The sequence below is a fragment of the Glycine max genome, chromosome 19, assembly GCF_000004515.6.
Source record: "Glycine max cultivar Williams 82 chromosome 19, Glycine_max_v4.0, whole genome shotgun sequence".
Lineage (NCBI taxonomy): Eukaryota > Viridiplantae > Streptophyta > Magnoliopsida > Fabales > Fabaceae > Glycine > Glycine max.
The window spans coordinates 29,228,688-29,236,992 of NC_038255.2; the positions used below are offsets into that span (position 1 = coordinate 29,228,688).

The 8,305-nt window shown below is 34.5% G+C and overlaps 1 long non-coding RNA gene across 1 annotated transcript; it reads right to left on the minus strand.

Moving 5' to 3' along the window:
• Window positions 1–2,408: 2,408 nt before the first annotated feature.
• On the minus strand, window positions 2,409–7,914 carry LOC121174079 (uncharacterized). Its single transcript, XR_005889840.1, has 2 exons — window positions 7,785–7,914; window positions 2,409–2,663 (listed from the first exon to the last, which is right to left on the minus strand). It is a non-coding gene; the product is annotated as an uncharacterized lncRNA (long non-coding RNA).
• Between the last annotated feature and the right edge of the window lie 391 nt (window positions 7,915–8,305).

Consider the following 8,305-nt stretch of genomic DNA (forward strand, 5'->3'; position numbering starts at 1 on the left):
CTGATTTAATAAAAAAAAATGGTAAACTAATTTCATGACATGATGATATTTGAATATCCAATTTAAGGGTTTATTTTTTACCTAAATAATTTATGGTACCTATAACATAGGGGTATTTTAATTTTAGTACTTAAGCTTTATTTTTTTACTAGTCTGCAACCCGTGCACAAGCACAGGTTGTTTGGTAAGCGAGCTAGTGAGCATATTTTAACTGCAATCTTAATATTTATAATGAAGTGATTGTTCAAACTACATCAAGAAGAAGCTCCATGGACTGAATTTTAGGACCATAGTATGCTGCATGAATAGTTGAATAAAATCTCTCAAATACATCAAAATAGCCAGTTCCAACTACCGTCTTCTTTTCTGCCAAAATATTATTTATAGTTAATCTGCCCCATTTTAACCATTCAGCAACTTCCATCTCCTTGAACGCAGTAGCCCGTGATTTGTAAATTTGCAATTTTGAACCCTGTCCAAAATGCATTTGCATAAGTTTTTTCTGATACTACATGTACATGTCATAGTGGGCTCTCTTTTGAGAATCTAAAAGAATTTGCAATACATCATAGATTATTCTGTTAAGTCAATATTCCCTGTCATGTAACCAAGGGAAAACCTCATTATAGTTACCCACACACACTCAATGTAATGTATGGTTTGCATGATTTCCAGTAGTTAAAGTCATGAAGTATGTGGTCATCTTGCCAATACCATGAACATATTATAGCCAATTAATCAGCAAGGACCAAAACAAAATATGCATTAGACCATGTACAACATATCCAAAATTGAGGAGAAAAAAAGAAAAGAAAAGCACATATAGTCAGTTTGCCCCATTGCTAACTCGAACAATGCAAGCAGTACCAAAAACTAATGTAGTAAAATGAACACCAAAATGGCAGAGAGGCCAAACTATCATAATGATGTTATTTATTCAAACTTTGGGCATTAGAAACTATCAAGGATCAATTAGACATCCATTAAGCAACTTCCCATTTGGTTTTTCATTTGATTGAACTATTGAATGCAAAACATCCTTGATCCTTCAAGGGCAGTAGACAGTTGTTCCCCTAATTAACACACAGGAGCTTCTTCGAACTCATTGCATCAATTTGACAATTTTTATGTGTTCAAGAGCTAACTAAACATGCAATGGAGAAATAAAACAAACTATCGGAAGGTTACTATGAGCACGTCATTTCTCAATTTCACAGCCATTTAATAATCAAGTCCTATATACATTGGTCGTATTCAGAATATTCAAACCCAACTATTCAGTCCACTAAACACAACGACTTGAGTAATAATAATAATAATAATAATAATAATAATAATAATAATAATAACCTGAAGTAATATTGGAATAAAAAAATGGAAACCTGATTTTGTACCTGGCCAAGCATTGCAGCTTCTGATTCTATTCCACCGACTGCCCATCCAGCAACACCCAGGCCATCAATGATAGTTGTGTGTCTAAATCAATTTCCACCATTTGTGTTGAACACAATTCTACCAAGGTATTCTAAATTAACCTACAAAATTAAAATCACAAAACTTGATTCAGAAGACAAATTTGAGCATGGCTTGATCACCCTAGTTAGGATTGCCTGAAATTGTTTAATGAAATAGTACAATTTAATTTAAAACATATCAGTTGATATCATTAACCTTATATCAAAGCTATAATTATTACCTTCACTGTTGATTGCAGGTTCATTAGTGTTGGATTGGCCATTTTCATTCTCAAACAAAAAATTAGAATCAAATGTTGTAACAATTTGAGTTAGATATCATAGATATAATCAAAATTTGCGAAAAAAATGGAGCTAGGATTTTCTATCATCGTACCTTGTGTGGATTCAAAATTTATATCATCTAATGAATCAGCTGTTATGACTTAAGACTAGAAACAAATTAAGTAAAATTGAATAGACTAATGTTTTTTTTTTTTAAAGAAAACATCTTATTTATAATTTCTCACCATGACATTGTATATCTTCCAAAGTGGAATCGTAGGCAACACCCTAGCATAGTCATGGTCACTTGACTTGAGTAATAATAATAATAATAAAAACCTAAAGTAATATTGGAATAAAATGATTGTTTGGTAAGCGAGTTATATATGATTAAAAATTATTATTTAATATATTTTAAAGTTATATACTACATTAATTTTTCTATATATCAATAAATATTAAAAAATTTAGATTAACATAAAATTTTATAAATATAATCTATAAGATGAGCAATTTTTATTTAATTGTAAATTTTGAGATAAAAGTATTTAATAAAAAATTATTAAATAATATAATTTAAACTTAATATTTATAATAAAGTGATTGTTCAAACTACATCAAGAAGAAGCTCCATGGACTGAATTTCAGGACCATAGTATGCTCCAAGAATAGGTGAATAAAAATTTCTCTCAAATACATCAAAAAATAGTCACTTCCAACTACCATCTTGTTTTCTGTCAAAACATTATTTATAGTTAATCTGTACCATTTTAACCATTCAGCAACTTCCATCTCCTTGAACGCAGTAGCCTGTGATTTGTAAATTTGCAATTTTGAACCCTGTCCAAAATACCTTTGCATATGTTTTTTCTGAGACAACAGGTACATTTCATAATGGGCTCTCTTTTGAGAATCTGAAAGAATCTGCAATGCATCATAGATTATTTTGTTAAGTCAATATTCCCTATAATGTAACCAAGGGAAAACCTCATTATAGTTACCCACACACACTCAATGTAATGTATGCTCTGCAAGATTTCCAGTGGTTAAAGTCATGAAGTATGTGGTCATCTTGCCAATACCATGAACATATTATAGCCAATTAATCAGCAAGGACCAAAACAAAATATGTATTAGACCATGTACAACATATCCAAAATTCAGGAGAAAAAAGGAAAAGAAAAGCACATATGGGTTTGAATATTCTGAATAATAATAATAATAATAATAATAATAATAATAATAATAATAATAATAATAATAATAATAATAATAATAATAATAATAAACCAACAAAGAATGCAACACAACACGAGAAATTGAGAGCTACTTTTAGAATGAGGCAAATCCCTTATTCTTTGACCTATCTTTTTTAAAAAAATTCTACCTCATCATATATATGCCCTTGCAAATGGGATGGTTGTTCTAACTATGAAAAACAATTCTAAAATTTACTCTAACTGTGTTAACTGTTTGACTCTTGAAACAAATTTTTTAAATTGTTCCTAGTTTTTTAGGATATGTTGTTATGCTGCAGATATGTTGTTAGGCTGTTATGTTGTTTTTAAATTTATCTTCTATTTTTTAGGCAACAACCCATAGGAGTTTTATCTATATATTTTAGCATCTCTTTGTAAAAGCCACTCTGCTTTCCAGATCAATAAAGCAACCTTCTTCTGCAGTAATATCCTGAGTTTCTTTATCTTTTAACCCTTCGTATCTTTCTAAAAACAACAAATTGGTATCCTGAGCCTTATTCTGAGGGATCTGAGAGATTGAGAGAACCCATACACATTCAAAACACAAACACACATAACCTGGTCAAAATGAATCCAGAAGGTTCATCCATTCCACTTACACTTCCGCCGTTTGATGTAAAAGTTATCATCTCTGGGCTTTTAGAATGGAAGCCTATCTTGAAGTAGGTGATTTGTGGGAAGCTGTTGAAGATGTGTACAAAGTCGAACCCTTGCCGGACAATCCAACGGTTGCTCAAATCAAAAATCACAAAGAAAGGAAGCAGAGAAAGTCAAAAGCAAAAGCAAATTTGCTTACAGCAGTTTCATCCACCATTGTAGCCAGAATAATGGCACTTAAAACAGCCAATCAGATTTGGGATTTTTTTAAACAAGAGTATGAAGGAAATGAAAAGGTTAAAGGCATGCAGGTGCTGAATTTTATCCGAGAATTTGAGATGCAGAGAATGAAGGAATTAGAAACGATTAAGGAATACTCTGATAGGCTTCTAGGCATAGTCAATAATGTAAGGCTCCTAGGTACTGAATTTTTAGACGCTAGAATTGTTCAAAAAATTCTAGTCATAATACCAGAAAAGTTTGAAGCCATAATTGCATCTCTGGAGAATTCAAGGAATTTGTCAAGCATTACATTGGCAGAATTGTTGAATGCACTACAAGCACAAGAACAAAGGAGGCTTATGAGGCAAGAAGGGTCTGTTGAGGGTGTTTTTCAGGCCAGATCACAGAATTACAAAGGAGGCAAAAATAACAAGAAGAAGCAGAGCAACAACAAAAATGGCCAAAGCAGTAAGACACGTGTCTTTTCACCTTGTCCTTATTGCAAAAATAATAATCACCCACACAACAAGTGTTGGTGGAGACCAGACATAAAATGCCACAAGTGTGGTCAATTAGGACATGTGGAAAGAATATGCAAGACTTAACAACAACAACAAGGAGAAGCCAAGGCTGTTGAAGATCAGCCTATGGAGGAGCAGCTGTTTGTAGCATCATGCTTTGCAACCAACACCACTATGGAGAGCTGGCTTATAGATAGTGGTTGCACAAACCACATGAATTATGATCGTGAACTTTTCAAAGAATTGGACAAGACAACTATTTCCAAAGTCAGAATTGGAAATGGAGCACTCATTGCAGTAAAAGGCAAGGGAACAATTGCAATTGAAGGCCACTCAGGTTTGAAATTAATTTCTGATGTATTATATATCCCTGAAATTAATCAAAACCTTTTAAGTGTTACTCAACTGCTGGAGAAAAGATATAAGGTGATGTTTGAGGACAAAAATTGTGTGATTAAAGATGCAAACAACATAGAAATGGTCAAAGTTCAAATGAAAGGCAAGAGTTTTGCCTTGGACTTGATGAATGAGGAGCTGCAAGCAGCTGTACACAAAGAGGATGATAATACAATGCTTTGGCACAAGAGATTGGGGCATTTTCATCATGTTGCACTACTTTTCATGGAAAAGAACAACATAGTGAAAGATATGCCGGAATTAGAAGATTTACCTCCAAAATGTGTTGATTGCCAATATGGAAAGCAAACCAGACTTCCTTTTCAACAAAACAAGACTTGGAGGGCTTCACAAAAGCTGCAGTTAGTACACACAGATGTGGGAGGACCCATGAAAACACCATCATTGAATGGAAGTAAGTATTATATTGCATTCATTGATGATTATTCAAGAATGTGTTGGATTTATTCTATGAAGTTTAAATCTAATGTTGCTGACATCTTTGTGAAGTTTAAAGCTTAGGTTGAAACTCAAAGTGGATGCAAGATGTAGGTGATCAGGTCCGATAATGGAACTGAATATACCTCTGAAAAATTTAACAAGTTTTGTGTAGATGCAGGCATTGAACATCAATTGACAGCACCATACACTCCACAACAGAATGGTGTTGTCGAGAGGAAAAACCAAACAATTATGGAGATGACAAGGTGCTTACTTCATGACAAAGGGCTGCCAAAGGAATTTTGGGCAGAGGCTACACACACAACAATTTTTTTGCTGAATAGGTTGCCAACAAAAGCGTTGCAGAAAAAGACTCCATTTGAAGCATGGCACAACTACAAACCAAAGCTAACAAATCTGAAGATATTTGGTTGCCTATGTTTCTCTTACATACCTCAAGTAAAGAGAGACAAACTTGACAAGAAAGCAGAACCTGGAATTTTTGTAGGTTATAGCTCAACTTCAAAGGCCTACAAAATCTACCTACCACAAAGCAACAAAGTAATTGTCAGTAGGGATGTCAAATTTCTAGAGTCAGATAGTTGGGACTGGAAAAATGATAAGAGGTCTGAGTTTCAAGAGGAGAATGAAGATGTTGATGAAGAACCCATGAGAGGAACCAGCACTTTCAGACATCTACCAAAGGTGTAATGTTGTTGTGATGGAGCCTGAGGGATATGAAGAAGCTACAGCTGATCAGAAATGGATAAATGCAATGAAAGAGGAGCTTATAATGATTGAAAAAATAAAACATAGGAGCTGGTGGACAGACCTAACCACAAGAAAGCGATTGGTGTCAAGTGGGTTTATAGAACCAAGCTCAATTCAGATGGTTTTGTAAACAAATACAAGGCAAGGCTTGTTGTTAAAGGATATGCTCAAGTGTTTGGTGTTGATTTTTCAGAGACTTTTGCCCCAGTTGCCAGGATAGAAACCATAAGAATGTTGATGTCTCTTGCTGCACAAAAAGGTTGGATTATACATCAAATGGATGAGAAATCAACCTTCTTAAATGGATACTTGGAGGAAGAAATTTTTGTTGAGCAACCTGAAGGGTTCATTATTCAAGGACAGGAGGAGAAAGTATATCGATTAAGGAAAGCTTTGTATGGTTTAAAACAGGCACCGCGGTCATGGTATAGCAGAATTGATGCACACTTGGTGAGCTTAGGCTTCAAAAAAAGTTTAAGTGAATCTACATTATATCTGAAGAAGACTGATGGTGAAATACTTGTAGTATCTCTATATGTTGATGATCTACTGGTTTCGGGAAGCAGCGGGGAGCATATTGACAAGTTCAAGGAAGAAATGAAAGATGTTTTTGAAATGACAGACCTTGGAAGGATGACATTCTTTCTCGGTATGAAGGTGTATCAAAAACAGAATGAAATATTTCTTTGCCAGGAAAAATATGCAAATGAAATTCTCAAGAAGTTCAACATGGAAGGGTGCAAACCAACTGCAATTCCAATGAATCAAAAGGAGAAGTTTTGCAAAGAAGATGGAGCTGAAAAAGTGGATGAAAAGTTGTATATGAGCCTTATCGGCTCCCTAATGTATTTAAGTGCATCAAGGCCTGACATCTTGCATGCAGTAAGCTTGTTATCAAGGTACATGAACTATGCTAGTAGAATTCATTTTCAGGCAGCAAAAAGAGCTCTTAGATATGTTAAAGGCACAATTGATTTTGGAATAAGATACCATTATGTTAAAAACTTCAGACTTCATGGTTATTCTGATAGTGATTGGGCTGGATGTGCTGATGATATGAGAAGTACTTCAGGTTATCTTTTTAGCTTTGGTTCTGGAATTTTCTCATTGTATTCAAAGAAACAGGAAGTAATAGCTCAATCCATAGCAGAAGCAGAATATGTTGTTGCAACTGCTGCTGTAAATCAAGCTCTCTAGATCAGAAAGCTTATGACAGATTTGCATATGGAACAACAAGACAATACGCAAATATTTGTCGATAATCAAGCTGCAATTTCAATTTCAAAGAATCCAGTGTTTCATGGCAAAACAAAACACTTCAAGATAAAGCTCTATTTTCTCAGGGAGGCACAGAAGGAAGGAGAAGTGAAATTAATTTACTGCACAACCAAGGAACAAAGTGCTTATATCCTAACAAAGGCGCTTCCTAAAGCTAGATATGAATTCTTGAGGCAGAGGCTTGGTGTATGCTGTTCCAGAGTCAAGGAGGAGTGTTAACTGTTTGACTCTTGAAACAGATTTTTTAAATTGTTGCTAGTTTTTTAGGATATGTTGTTATGCTGCAGATATGTTGTTAGGCTGTTATGTTGTTATGTTGTTTTTAAATTTATATTCTATTTTTTAGGCAACAACCCATAGTAGTTTTATCTATATATTTTAGCATCTCTTTGTAAAAGGCACTCTGCTTTCCAGATCAATAAAACAACCTTCTTCTACAGTAATATCCCGAGTTTCTTTATCTTTTAACCCTTCATATCTTTCTAAAAACAACAAACTGGATGCAGAAAAGCATGCACCTAATATATCTCTGGTAGCTAATTAAGTAAAAAGTAACATACCTATCAGCACAACCACATTGGCCAGGGCGAGATGAGATACAGGCCAAAAGGCGACCACCTCCGAATTGCTCTTTAATGTGAGGATCAAGAACTCAGTTCTGCTTTTGCTTTTCTAATTTTTTCAAAACATGGTTACTCTTTTTCACCTCCTCAGTTGCAGCTTCACCATCCTGTGAAAACAGAAATACTGAATATTGTTTCATCCATCCATCTCTAGTGTTCTAAGAAATATATATCCGATTGAAAGAATAAGTAGCAACTCTGTAGTCTCTTTCCCCATCATCTCCTTACCTCCTCGTTTTTCAAATTAGTCCTACAGAAGAAGATCATCATGAGGTGCTTAAAGTCAAGAACACCACTTTTGTCCAAGTTCATGCCATTGTTGGGGCCATGGCCAAATGATACTACAACAAAGGAACTATAAACCTGATTAGGACATTTGACCTGAGGAAACCAGCCCTCTAGGCAAGTCTGATGCTTGGCTCTTCATCTCTGCTGTTGAGAATCAAATAAGGCATGGC